Source organism: Bidens hawaiensis, unplaced genomic scaffold (genome assembly GCF_021521415.1).
Source record: "Bidens hawaiensis isolate Kalapana, Puna unplaced genomic scaffold, B.hawaiensis_p1.1 tig00054948_1, whole genome shotgun sequence".
Lineage (NCBI taxonomy): Eukaryota > Viridiplantae > Streptophyta > Magnoliopsida > Asterales > Asteraceae > Bidens > Bidens hawaiensis.
In genome coordinates this window covers 58,584-73,266 of record NW_027499913.1, presented here as the reverse complement: position 1 = coordinate 73,266, position 14,683 = coordinate 58,584, and positions in this window count along the sequence as shown.

Genomic DNA, 14,683 nt, shown 5'->3' with positions numbered 1-14,683 from the left:
GCCAACGTGATATTAAGACCATCCTTTTTAATGGTGTAAGTATTGCGGTAGCCGTCGTGTTTTACGCGACGGTCATAAAGCCATGGACGGCCCAATAAAAGATGACATGCGTCCATCGGAATGACTTCACACCACAGTTCGTCTGTGTACTTATTACCAATGGAGAAAGGAACCAAACACCGATGAGTAACTTTAAGAAGATTGCCTTTTTTTAACCATGTAAGTTGGTACGGGTCAAGGTGGTCTTGAAGCGATAATCTGAGTTTTTCCACCATGGTACTTGCTACCATATTTTCACAACTGCCGCCGTCAATGATAACGGTACAAACCTTGCCTTCAGATGTACACTTTGTGCGGAAGATGTTGTTACGAAGCCATTGCGTGTCATCGGAGGAATCTGCTACTGACGTGTTTAGAAGACGTTGAATAAGAAGTGCTTCACCCCGATCGGGGTAAACAATTTTAGTTTCCTCGTCATCGTTCTCAGTATCGTAGTTTGGTGCAGGTTCATCAACAAAAGCAAGGACATTTGGGACAATCCCGTTTGAGATGACCAATGCCTTGACATTTGTAACACCGATCGCGGAACGTACCACTTGATGAACCTGTTTGAGGTACCGGCGTTGGAAGAGGGTCGGCTTTGATTGGACCGCCTCGTGGCTGTGAAGAGGTCGATGTCGGAGGCTGAGCAGTGGTTGTAGTGCGGGTGCTTGGTCGATGTTTAGCTAACAATTGTTTCTCCACTTGTAGGGCTAACCTGCAAACGTCATTAAATGACCAATACTGTTGTAAATAAACCACGTCCGAGATTTCGGACCGGAGTACCCCTAAAAAACGAGCAATAATCTGTTCTTCATCTTCCTCTATATCGTAACGCATACGCATGCGTTCAAATTCTGCAATAATTTCTTGTACAAACAACGATTGTTGTCGAAAATTGTGATACTCTACAAAAGATTCTTGGCGGTGATTCACGGGCAAAAACTTTGCTCGCAATAGCCTCTTCATCTTGTCCCATGATTCCACCTTGTATTTACCCTCTCGATAGCGTTGTTTCTGCACATGTTCCCACCACAACGAAGCATGTATTTTTAATTTAACAGCGACAAGTTTTACCTTGAGATTGTCGGGAACATCCCGGAGGTCGAATATTCGTTCCACCGTTTGAAGCCAATCGATGAAATCATTTGGTTGCATGTTGCCCTCGAATTCCGGTATCTCAGTACGAATACCCAAAGCACGAATGTGGTCCGGTGGTGGTGGTGGACCATGATGGCGGCGCTGACCGAATATGTTGTGAAACCTATTGTCCTCTTCGTCCCAAATAACCGATTCTGTAGCGGAGTCATCTGTGTTGTGAAATTGATTGAGTTCAAGTTCACGAACCCGTTGTTGTAGACGTTCAATCTCAGCAATGTCTTGAGGATCATGTTGTACATGACAATTCCCGGTATTTTTGACGGTTTACTAAAACATCGTACCGCTGGTTCTTTTAAAAATACCGATTTAAACCAGAAAACCGGTTTTAAAACAAAGAGATTTTATATATTTTTTGCAACCCATATTTTTTAAAAATGATTTTTAACATAGCGGGATAAAATTGAAACGAGTAAACACGATAAACGACGATTCATTAATCAACCAATTTTGTATCATGCAAGTCCAATATTGGTTTATTTACATCTTTGTAATTGAGTAATTTCGTATACAAAGTAAAAACTTTCATATGACTCGACCATTGTTCATGTGTGATATTTGGTACAAGTGTGATTTATTTATTAATGTACTTTTGGGTTATTTTTGAGTTGAAATTGTATTTATATTGAATTACAAGGTAAATTATTCAACCTGTTTAAACATCTTGGTACATTCCGGTTCAACCGATTGTACCATTTTTAACTAAATCCAGTACAAGTAAAATACCAATTTTTAAGCATTACTTATTTCATGAAGTTTTGCCTTTTTGAATATGACATTAGAAAGTAATATAATTCATTACATAGAAATTTAATAAAGAAGAATATCGGTCACCTTTGTCTACAATAGGAAGATGTAACATGTTTCATCAAGCATTACTTTCAACGCTTCAAGGATTGTTGCGGCTGTAGCGTATATCGGATTTGGTGTCATAACCGTAACAAAGAACAAATGTTAACTAGATTATAGAGGTGAACTCCTTAAAAGATTTAGAAGTTAAACGAACCTTTATGTTGATCAGTTTTTCACGTTACAGCAGAGAGAGTAGCCACGGCTGATGAGAATGATCCAGACGAAATGATTGTTGGCTTGGTCGAGTTCCACTTTAGGATGTAATGATGGGAATTAGGGTTCTTGAGAAAACCGAATACATGGAGAGAGAGAGAGAGAGAGAGAGAGAGAGAGAGAAATCCAAAAAATTTCAATGTGTGTTTGAATTATGTTATGATGTTAATTAATTTCTTCCATATATTTATATACATCCAAAGGGAAACCCTTGACTCGCAAGTAAAGGTAACAACAATTACATAGCTGGTATAATTAATTATTTTGATCTATTATTATATAAATGATAATAATGGCCACATATAAATATATAAATCCATATATTAATTCTTACATTCTCCCACTTGGCCAAAAAATCATTTATTATGAACATTAGATTAGTCTGCAGATTTTAACACTCATTTTAGCTTTAAACTATTGGAGTAGAGAAATACAATCATTGAATTGAACATCAGTTAAGACCCCCGTTAATCACATTGTAGTCCTTATTTAAACTTAAGTAGTTATGATCAAAATTTACAAGAAAGCCCTTCAAATATTTGATTTGTATACTAATTTGTCTATATGTAATTACGCATGCAGAACATATTAAGAGACATACAAAATTAAAATTGATGAGAAAAATTAATAATTAGTCATTCATAATAGATTATGCAATTATAAAAGGTCATTAGTAAACCCGTCTTTATTATAAGCGATTTCGAAAGACTTATGGGTGCCAGAACTTTAGTTATAGGATCCTTAAGCATATCATTAATGTATTCGATACGAAAATTTAGATTCCTCAATTCGTTTATAAATGAATAATTAATTTCATATCGAAATTTAATGCAACAACTCTCAAACTATTACTGTTTGAGAAAACATGGTAACTGACTTTATCACAGTAACTTTTCAATATATAATTTAGATGGAGTTTAATAAACTTATGAGTCCACTAATAAATATTCAACAACATTTATCGACAATTACGTTGTGATTAATCAACATGTTATGCCGTTATTTCTTAAGTTGTTGCTATTAGTTCAGTATGACTCCTCCATGAGATAGATTTATCTGCTGATATAAGAATATAACCCAAAAACATTATGTTATCTTAGAATATAACAAAGCTTAGAGTAATCAATGGGTTTGAGTTCTCACTTCTTTATTTTAATTTATAGTCTCTCGTTTCCTTTTAAAGATATTTTAATACTCTTTTAGATGCTTCACATTAATCTAGAAATATCTAGTATGTTGCAATTTTGAATAATATATGAAAGAGTATAGACTTGAACCTATATAAGGCTTCTACTTAATGAAGCACAAGGAAATAATCTCAATGATTCTATTATCCTCTAAATGAGAGCAATATCGTTTGTTACATGTACTAGGACCATTTTAAGTTAATACATATAAAACAAAATTAATGTCCATTCAGGTCAATCTCGGTATGTTACGATATCTATCACGTAAGGGATATCTCTTGAGATCACTGAGACTTATGTAACATATGTTTGTCAAAGAATGTTATCTATGTAAGGACAGGTTTCTTTCTAGTTGCTCCCACTCATCTTGAGGTAGGTACATTGATCCACTTAGTTCTTGTTGAAAATTATTGTATAAAGATCATCACATTTTGATGTTTGCATTAACCCATATATGAATTTTATTGACTTGTAGACTAAGTGTTCTTTGAGCTTTAGTTTAGAACTTTCAGTTTGTCTTATGAACATATAAATAAGCAAATCAGTTGTTAAGGAAAGTTGTTTAAATGTTCATGTAATGTAGCTCTTAAATATTATAAGCTACTTAAACAATGATGCTCCTCAAAGAAATATTTTGTAATATAGGTAAGAATATTCTTTGATGATTTATTCCCTCTTGAATTTAACTTTTAACAATCAATCGTGCTTCTTAGTGTCTTAAAATTTTTATCGGGATTTAGTTTAGTTATGAACACTCTTAGGTGATTCAACCAAATCTTAAAATGCTATTCTCACTTATGGAGTTAATTATGATTGATGCAAATTGTTTAGTGGATAAGATCAGTAAACTTTCCAACATCCATTTTAACTTTAGTTAGGGAGGTTACTGATATACAATTATTTATATATGTTTTCCCACGATAATTTTATACCGTATTTCAACATTCATTTTACCACTTTGCGTTTGAGTATGTGTATGACTCTCTTCCACCAACAAAAACAGTAAACAACTAGCATGTAATCACATAATTTACAAGCATTATATATTAAACAAATACATACGAGACACATATGTGAATTTTGGTTTACAACATGAAGCATGAAACATGAAATAACAATAAAAATTTGTAACGTACTACAACCCAAAATGTTAAAAGATGAAAAGGGGGTTATGAAAACTCACTTGTTAAATGGAAAAGAGAAAATAAGCGAAGATGTCTTAAGCGAATGAACGGCCAAAAGTCGGTTCAACGAGCGACTTTAGATAAGAAAATAACTAGGGTCAAAATGAGTTTAAGAAAAGATAAGAAAAAAGATGGCCGGCATGTTAGGTTAATAAATTCATGAATAAAAAGTTTGTTAAAAATATAATTTTATTCTAATTTTATAAGTTAAGAGAATAACAAGTTAGTTACTTAAATTTTAGTCAATTTATTTTAGTTTTTTTGGAAAATATAGGTTATAATATTTATTAGTTAATTTTAATGAGCTCGGTTTATTGCCGCACTGATTATTATTTAATCAAGCAAGTTAATTGAGTGGTTCATTTTTTGTCGGACATGAACTCGGTTATGAGTCGGGTTTATGTCTAACATATTTGAAATGATATGAAGAAGTGACATGTTGGAAAGGTTTGGTTTGGTTGTATTAGTTTTGCAAATGTTAGTTTTTTTAATAACATACAAGTTTTATAACCGAACATTAAACGAGCCAACAAGCGGTAGTGAAACACAACCATGACTGTCGACATAAGGTGACAACATGGTGATGACAACATGATGTGTTGTACATAAAATAATAAATTACCCAAGGATGGAATAACAAACAAAAAGAAGAACTTAAACGGTTTGACTTTTTTGGTCAAACTTGAACTTTAACACTGATGCAACAAGCTAGAGAGCAATATAGACTTTGAGTGAGAAAAGACTTGGATAGGGGAAATAATAGATGAAGGTATGTTTATATAGCCATAAAATCATTAATAACAAGACAAAAAGAATTAACTTCAAGAACTAGTCAAAAGGTTAGTCTTAAGCAATAATAATGGAGAATTAAATGGTTTTGACTCAATAGATAAAATTAGAATACTTAAATATGGTCTAGGTATATGAGGATAAAACATTCTTAAAACGAATAAGTTTAAATAAATAAATAAAAGTGAATAGATCAACTTAGTTATTAGTGGTACATATTCCATTTGATAAACTATATATTGTTTGTCTGAGTTTACAAATTGGCATGACATGAATGTTGTTTCATTAATCTGAGCGTAAAACTATTAGTGAATTCACAAACATATAAGACTTAAAATTGTTATGAAAATAACTAATATACATACATAAGAAGTAAATAAATTAATGACGAAAACTTAGTCAATGATCGTATGAGTATGTAGATAATAATAATAATAATAATAATAATAATAATAATAACAATAACAATAACAATAACAATAACAACAACAACACCAACAAGAAAAACAACAATAAATTATAAAAGACGAATCAAAATGTCATGAAATCAATAAATGCGAATCCAAATTATATGAGAATTTTAAAATGGGTCGGGTTTAGAGTTTGAAAATTGAGGAATGTTACATTTACCGTGTGTTCTTGACTAGTTTGTGGTTGATTTGCAATAAAACCATAGGAACAATATTATTAATCAAATAAATAAATGTGTGTTGCTAATCTAGAAAGTTGTAAGGTCATAAATTATTTGATAGATCTGTGTTGATTAAGGTTGCTAGATTTAGTTCTTCGTAAGAAGTTCGTCTAAGTTTGATTTTTCAGCTTTATCTATTAATGTCAAATGAATTTATTAAACTATCTTTGATTTCCGCGCTATAAGGTAGGACTTCGTCTAAAGGTACTTATTCATAATTAATTAGATAGCCGTAAGGAAGTCTAATATTAAAACTGGTGTTTTTAAAAACTTAATAGAAATCGATAGGCGTCTTCTTGAGAATGGTTAGAGGTCCTGTTCAGGTTTTCTTTTAAGTGACTATTTTATTATCCCAGTTCCATAACAAAGCATTTTTCGATTAACTGATAACTAAAACTTTGGGGATTCTAACCTAGGTGGTTTTTCAATCATCATCTGAATTAAGTTCAAGTTCTAAGTTGAGTCGTATTTAATTTTATTAATTAGTCTAACATTAGTATTTTAGTACCCCCCCCCCCCCAAATAATATAAATAAATAAATAGTCGTTTAAGTCAGCTAAGTCTAATTTAGCTGGTTAACATAATTTAAAGAGTCTGGTGGGTTCGATATCCGGGGTTACTTAGTTGAACTAGAGTCGATCGGTTAACTTGTCGGTTAGTAGTTTTAGTTAAGTTAAGAGTCTATAATTATTACTTAGTGTCTAGAATAGTATTTATTTAGTTAATAAATCAATAGCTACTTTTAGCACATCAGTTACATAATCATCAATGTATGTAGGTTTTAAAACCTAGATCCTGCTACTGAGTTGATTATTTGGTATTAATTATTAGAAGTCTCAATTTTACAAATTAGCTCTTGGTTTGGTTGCTATCATTTTCAGGATTCTACGTACGTAAAAGTTGGTGTAGTATGGTGTACAAGAGGTGTAATCGGAATTAAATGTGGAGTAAATTTAATGACTCTCTTCTCCCCGCTTCTTGTACTTCTAACAAGTCATTATGAGGACTTTTACTGCTCCCACTAACCTTAGAAACCTTTAGAAAATTGGCATGCTTATGGTCAATATTTAAAGACCAATAAATTCTAATAGAGAAACAAGTTAATGGCGTTTGTCGTTATAGTTTCTATTGTTTTGAGGATCACTTTAGTTTTGGTAAGAAATCTGATTATGCTCACATTTAAGTAACAATGAAACTTTTGTAAGAGTAACATTAGCTTCTTAGGAGATACATTTTGATGAAACAGTGTTGTGATGGAGTAGTGTCTTGTACAAGAGGTGTAATTGAGTTAATATCAAGTTTTCACTCCACACCTCTTGAAAATCTTGCAAGTTATGATTAAGACACTTAATGCTCCCACTGATATTTGAATCTCTTGGAAAGCTACATGAGAAGCTTCAATGATGTACGTGATGTAGGAATATTTCGTTCATACGTTAGACTTGATTTGATTTCCTTCATGTCTATATTTCATAAGAAACTTACGAACATATTTAGAAGAAATCAGATTAAGTATATATGAATGAATCTCTTTAAGATCGTGGACCATAAAAGTCAGATTATGTCACACCTCGACTAGTACAATGCGGAAGCGTAAAACGGGAATGTAACAGACACCTCTGGTATTAACACATTGTTTATAAAGAAACATTACAAACTAATTTACAATATATTACATTTCTTTGTTCTATCATTGTTTTACAGTCTAGGTGATACAAACAAAACTAGTTCGTTAACTATACATTCTTACTATTAACACCCCTGCTTCTATTCACATAGCATCAACCACACACCTTGAGCAAGTAACAGATCACCAAATCATTCCGATTTAGGTACACCTGAAAAACAGTTTTAAACGGGTCAACTACTAGAGTTGGTGAGTTTTACGAGTTTCAAGAAATCAGTAATGAGTATTCACAACTCAACACTTGTAATCATGAAATAAGTATGTATGTATGTAAATGATGTAATTATGCTAAGCTACAGTGAAGCCTTGACTGTATGTGCTGCGTGCATCCATTTCCCACGCTTCATCAACCACTGTGGCCCCTTTCCACCCACAACATGCCCCGGTAGCTATGTCTAACACTACATAGCCTGTTTGTATAAATATGGTCATGTGCAAACGGCGCTATGTGACACGGCAACCAAGCCGATTCCGTTTGGTTTTGTCAAACCAATAGTACTATTCACAAGCCACCGGCTCGAAGTTAATCACTGTGATCGTGGGGACTTTCGTGTGTTAGCACTTAGATAATTCACATTAATACATGTTTCAGGTATGTATATGTAATCAAACATGCTTTTCACCCCAAAAGTTCGTAAAACAATTTAAAAATGGGGACATGAAACTCACGGTTTAGTAGATAATCAGTACTGTATCAGCTCGTGGTTTGTTCGGTCCGCTATCAGTAGTTCCTATAATCAATATTATAATAATATTAATATTTTAATATTATTATAATCTCAATACTAAACTGGACTGTATAACTAATCTGGGTGTAGCTGAAACGCCCAGAAAGTGGCAATAGGCTTAGGTTGTGATGTTGTTCAATGTCTAGTACTTAAAACCGAACTTGGCTCAGATTCCCGTTTTCCCAGCTGGCCAAGTTGTTCGTTTACGCATTCAGAAAACAGTTATGGGGAAATAAGCTTGGGTAAATGTATTGGTTAACAAAATGATTAAGTTATAAAGAAGGATCACCTATTAGGGTCCCGGATTAGCCACGGGGCCTGTTTCCGTTTATTTAGTTTGATTTGAGAAGAAACGCGCACAATCCACCCGGATTGTCTAGGTTTCTAATAGAAAAGTTCATTTTCACTTAATTAGTTCAAAAATATGATTTTTGATCACTCTTGGTGTTTTGATATTCCCGCAGGTTCGTTAGTCGCGAACTTGCCGGTTTTTATAAAAACTGAATTTGTTTAATATTCAAATTAGCATAATTAATTAACCGTTAATCATTAAATTATGAAAATTTAACCAATTATCAATTAAAATATGTAGATTTTTATAAAAATATTTCTGAAATTAATTACTGATTTATTAATTTATAAAAATTCATTTTATCAGCTATATTTCGCCTAAAAATCGTCCGTTTACCCCAAACAATTTCCAAAAATTCCACAAAAATTCCTGAATGCTAAAATCATGTCCCAAATCAACATGTATCAATTTAAAAATGTAAAAAGTTCGTGCGATATTCTTTTCGGCCCAAATTCGGCTATAAAAATTCACACGAACGCATATAAACAAAACACCTTTAAACTTCTCCAAATGATCCCAAAATTCATATGTGATCAAAATACATCAAATCTGAGTTCTCAAAAAATTTTCATAATTTTTGAAGTATTTTAGCTATTTTTCCCAAATAAACGTCCCAATTCGGTAATAAATTCGCCAAATATTCTCGGATGGTCGAAAAATTACCAAATTTGAACAGGGACTCATTGACATGATCCCTGACGTCCCTGAAAAATTTCAAGTCCTAAAAATATGGACATCACAACCTTAACCTAAATAGCTCGTAAGCGAGTGTTTCGGCATTACCTTAGCGGGTTTGGCTCATTTCCGACTTTTTAATCAAGTTTTCAGGTTCTTGTGCTTCTAAGCAAGCTAGGTACAAGTCCTATATCACAAACCAAGCAATTTTTCATCAACATAACAGCCCTTAACTTAGGGTTTCGGCTAGTGCACAAAAACTAACTTTTAAACCGTAAAAACGTCGTTTCAATCCTTTAATCCGTGTTTATGGCCAAAAAAACTATCAAAACAGGTTCCTTACCATGTGTATGATCAAAACATGTTTATGGACCATTTTTGGGATTTTTACATGGTTAGGAATGATTTTTAGTAACCAAGACATGTTTTTATGGTATTAATCAAGGTTAAACAAGTACAAATGCTACTTATTTAAGCTTCTTACCTTAGGGTTTGAAGGATTTCTGGAAAATCAGCTTGCAGCTGCTTGGACCTCAATTTTTATAAACCAAAATGAATAATAAGCTTGTGGAATAAGTTTTATAAAAAAAATGGGGGGTGGGTTGGGCTGGCCGATCGGAAGAAAGATTGGGCCCATGATGGGCTGTTTTGGCCCAATGATCTGGTTTCTCAAGCCCAAATACGAGAAGCCCGGTCCAAATTTAGTTCGGGTTCAGTTTTTGGCGCGAAAAATTTATCGGGTGCGTTAAACAGCGCGAAAACGAGTGTTTTTCGGCTAGTTTTGAGTAAAATTATAAAAACATACCATATGTTTGTAAAAATCAAAAATATTTTCACGGATCGCTTAAAACATTTCAAATAAGTGTTTGGTAAGTCTCTTTCGGCTTAACGGATGATACAATGCTTGGTTTGTAACTATCTTTCGCGTTTAAATCTATAGCGGGTAGTTAAACGAGCATATTTTCGTTTAACTTGTTTGCTATCAAACTAAGACCATAGTTCTAATATTTTAGCTTGTATAGATCGTATATCACTTATAGATGCCCCCCCGAGATATCTGGGTCATAAACCGACCCGTTCGGTTAATCGTTCGTTTGTTACACAAAAGGCGTTTATTTGCTTAATCGGTAAATACATACTGAGGTGTACCTTGTTTTGGCTCAAATGTCACAGATTAGATACAAGTAGAGGGTCTTTAAATGATAAATTATGTCTGAATATTCCATTCAGAATAAGTTTCATGAATGTCAGTAAATATAACTTCGGGTGAACCCATACTTATTCCTTAAGCCTAGTAATGTTTATGGCATCTAACACATGATTTTAAAATCCCATAGAATGAGATTAGATGAAAAATCATTCTCATCAACCATGTCATGATTTCTCATGAAATTTTGGTTTCAATGGATGACATTTATAGGTCTCATTTGTCTTTTGTTTAAGTTCTCATTTGCATGATAACAAAAGTTGTGAAAGTATATAGTATCATCTAGTTATATCTTATAAATGTTTCTATCCAATTATGAATAACAAATAATTTGAGAGTTTATGGTAAGAGTGACTTTATGTTGGCTATGTACTATCATAATGTAGCTTAAGCATTGATAATAAATTCTAATTAATCTCCAGTCTTTAAGATATCATAAAGCGTAACAAGAAAACAATTTATTATGGGTGTAATAGCCTTAACATTTAAAAAATTGTCACTAACACTCATGTTTGTTGTTTGTTGATTTTGGTAAGAAAAACGTATAAAACTAGACTCAACCTCTCATGTGTTAATTAGAATATTAGGAGTAGCAGACTTAAATATCAGGAATATGTGACTACTGATTTTAGCTAACAGTTCTTTTAAATTATGGATAGTCCCGTTGCTTATGCCTAGTATAATGGCATATATTTGTATTGAGGCTTCCCCTTAGAAAACTTAAAGCCGTAAGTAATACTTGTATTTTGTCTATGAACCTTAGAATTATCCTCTCTTAGGTTTTAGTGGTAGCGAGTTGAATAACATCATATTTTCTAGTACCAGTCATTTCTTTTCTTGTACATATGTTGCTGATCAATACACTCATTTTCCTTTGGTACTTCTGAGGGTGTTATAGTTGATTCTTAAGGCATCAAATTATACTACTAAAAATTTAGTATGTAATGTATTGGAAAATTGTACTTATTTTCATGTGTGAGCCTTAATTTTATGGGTCATGATACTATACATTATGATGTATTCAGTAATGTCATTTAACCTTATAGTTAAAATTTTAAGGAGTGCATGTATCTTAGGAGTTATTTTGATTATTTCACAGAAAATAGATTAGTCTTAGGAAAAACCATATCTAAAATAACTCTAGTGATAGCTTTTATTAATATGAGTTAATGATAATCATAAAAGACATTAGGTTTGACTCATTCCATATGTTATGCTCTAGTTTTTAATAGAATCATTGTTATTAGAAAGAGCACTAGGATAGTCATATCATGTCTTGAGAGATAATTAAAATTGAGAGCATATAAATGTTACTGAAACTCTTCATGAGGTAAAACTAATATTGTGTTTTGAGATTATAGTGGATGCTTTGGATGAGATAATAGCTTATGGAATGAAATTATAATGAGTAAAGTTATGGGATATTAAAGTAATACATATTAAAATTTATGATCATTAGATTAATGAAAGGTCATTAAGTTAATAAAGGATCATTATATTTTATTGAAGATGTGATATGTCTATTATTAATATCAAACTAATAGACTATATTAATTAAAAGTTCTACTTAAATAAAAAATAAATCACCTTTGGGCAGAATTAAAATTTATTTAAGTATATATATGCAAAACAGTTGTAACACATCACCTTTGGGCAGAAGTGAGACAACCATTTTAATTATGCACGAGTTTATTTTGCTTGATATAAATGTAACATATCGCCTTTGGGCAGAAGTGATACATTTAAATCATATTAGGCTAAACTAATAAAGCTTGTATTTAGACTTGAATGATAGGTTAAATATAATACATCACCTTTGTGCATAAGTGTACATCAAAAAATTAATTCAAGTTAAGCTTTCCTATGTTTTGTGTGTGTATATATATATATATATATATATATATATGGGAATCTTAGTGCGATTAGTGTGAGAAATGAATTTGGATCATTGATTATATTTGATCTATGGTTATTATTAAAAATAACAATATTGTAAATTTGAGTTCTGTAATTGATTTTAATTCTTAAATGGTGGTTTTGTATTTTGTTTAGAGAATCAATTTTGAAAACTTTATAAATTATAGCCTTTCATTTAATTAACTTAAATATTTAAAAGGTTATTTTTAAATTTTGTCTATAGAAAAAACATTGTTTTTACTTGTATTTTTAATCCATGTGCGTTTTGATTATTTTGTATGGATAAATTCTTTTGTTTGGCTCTACCTACATTATTTTATATAATTCAACATACATGAGTAAATATGTGTAGAGGTTCGGTTATAATATGGATGTTTTCCTATATAAAGTAGATAAATTCCTACACTTACTAGTATAGTGAAGAAACAATTTTCCTACACAACTACCAGTCATACAAATATTCTAAAATCTTCTATGTTATTACGGAAAAAAATTAATAACTACATGGATTAAACAACCAAACTACGTAGATAAATTTTTAGTTGTGTAGGTTGCTAAAAGTTTGTGTAGACATATATTAATATGGTTCTCCAAATACATATTGGTTGTGTAAGCTGCTTAAAGTTTGTGAATATATATTTTAATATGGTTATTCAAATACATATTGGTTGTGTAAGATGTTAAAAGTTTGTGTAGATACATAAATAACTAAAACTAAATTAAGAAAATGATACCGATTTTTTATCTCATACATTAGAATCAGTTAGATTAATTTTGTTGAGATATAAATTTCAACGTGGAAATACAGATTAAAAGAATATGTGTATGCTTGGTAAAATAAAAGAAAAATAAACTTAATAAATAATATATTGATTTGTAATGTAACTTACCATTAATTAGAAATAGTTATTAAAGAAAGAAAACTTAACATTTTACTAACATACCCTTCTATTTAATTAATCAGAAAATAAAAGGAAATCATGTGATTGGTTATGTTTTCTTCTCACACTTCTCGCACTAAGATCATTTCTCATATGAACTTAACTATGTGTGTGTGTGTGTATGTATGTATGTATGTATCAAGTGTTTTACAAAACATTAATTAGTTAATAGCAAACCAACTGTTAGGGCGGCTCGACTCCGCGGTGAGTTCACTAGGGGGTATTGTTTATGAATTTTTTTTCTCGGGAATAAGCTTTTCGGGTTTTATGTGTTTTTGGTAATTTGATGTTTTCTGGAAACTAGGTGTTTTCAGGAACTTATTGTTTCCGGAAACTGTTATAATCGTAAAAACATACACCCATGATTCTATGAACAGTTACATGATAAGGTTATACCCGAATTCTTAGGAATTGTTTGTTTATCCAAGATTTGCTTATTTTTGAAAATAATTCTTTTATTAATTTTCCAGAATTCGAAATATCTTGGGATAAAGTTTTAACCAAAATAATAAGAAAAACATTATAACAATCCATATCTTGAACCAGATCATATGTGATTTGTTAAAAACTATGATGAACACGAAGAACATCATATTTACGAAAAATATTAGGGTTATATCAAATACAATATTTAATAACGAAAAAAACTAAAAATTTTGTTAGGGTTTATATATTCGGTTTTCAATATATAAAACGAGTTAAAAATACTGAAAAATTATCTTAAGGTTTATCAGTTTTTAGAAAATATGAGTTTACAGAAACTATGAGAAATGATTAATCAGAGAGAGCAGCCATGACTGATGAGCATGATTTGTTAAAAACTATGATGAACACGAAGAACATCATATTTACGAAATGATTAATCCATGTCTTGCGTTTAGATCCTGAGTTTACAGAAAATATGAGAACAGATTAATCAACATCGATTTGATATTTTGATACCACATGTTGATCAATTCTTCATGTTGGTTATGGATAACATGAATATTATGATAAACCTATAAACTAAAACATACCTATTACAGCAGAGAGAGCAGCCATGACTGATGAGCATGATTCAGAC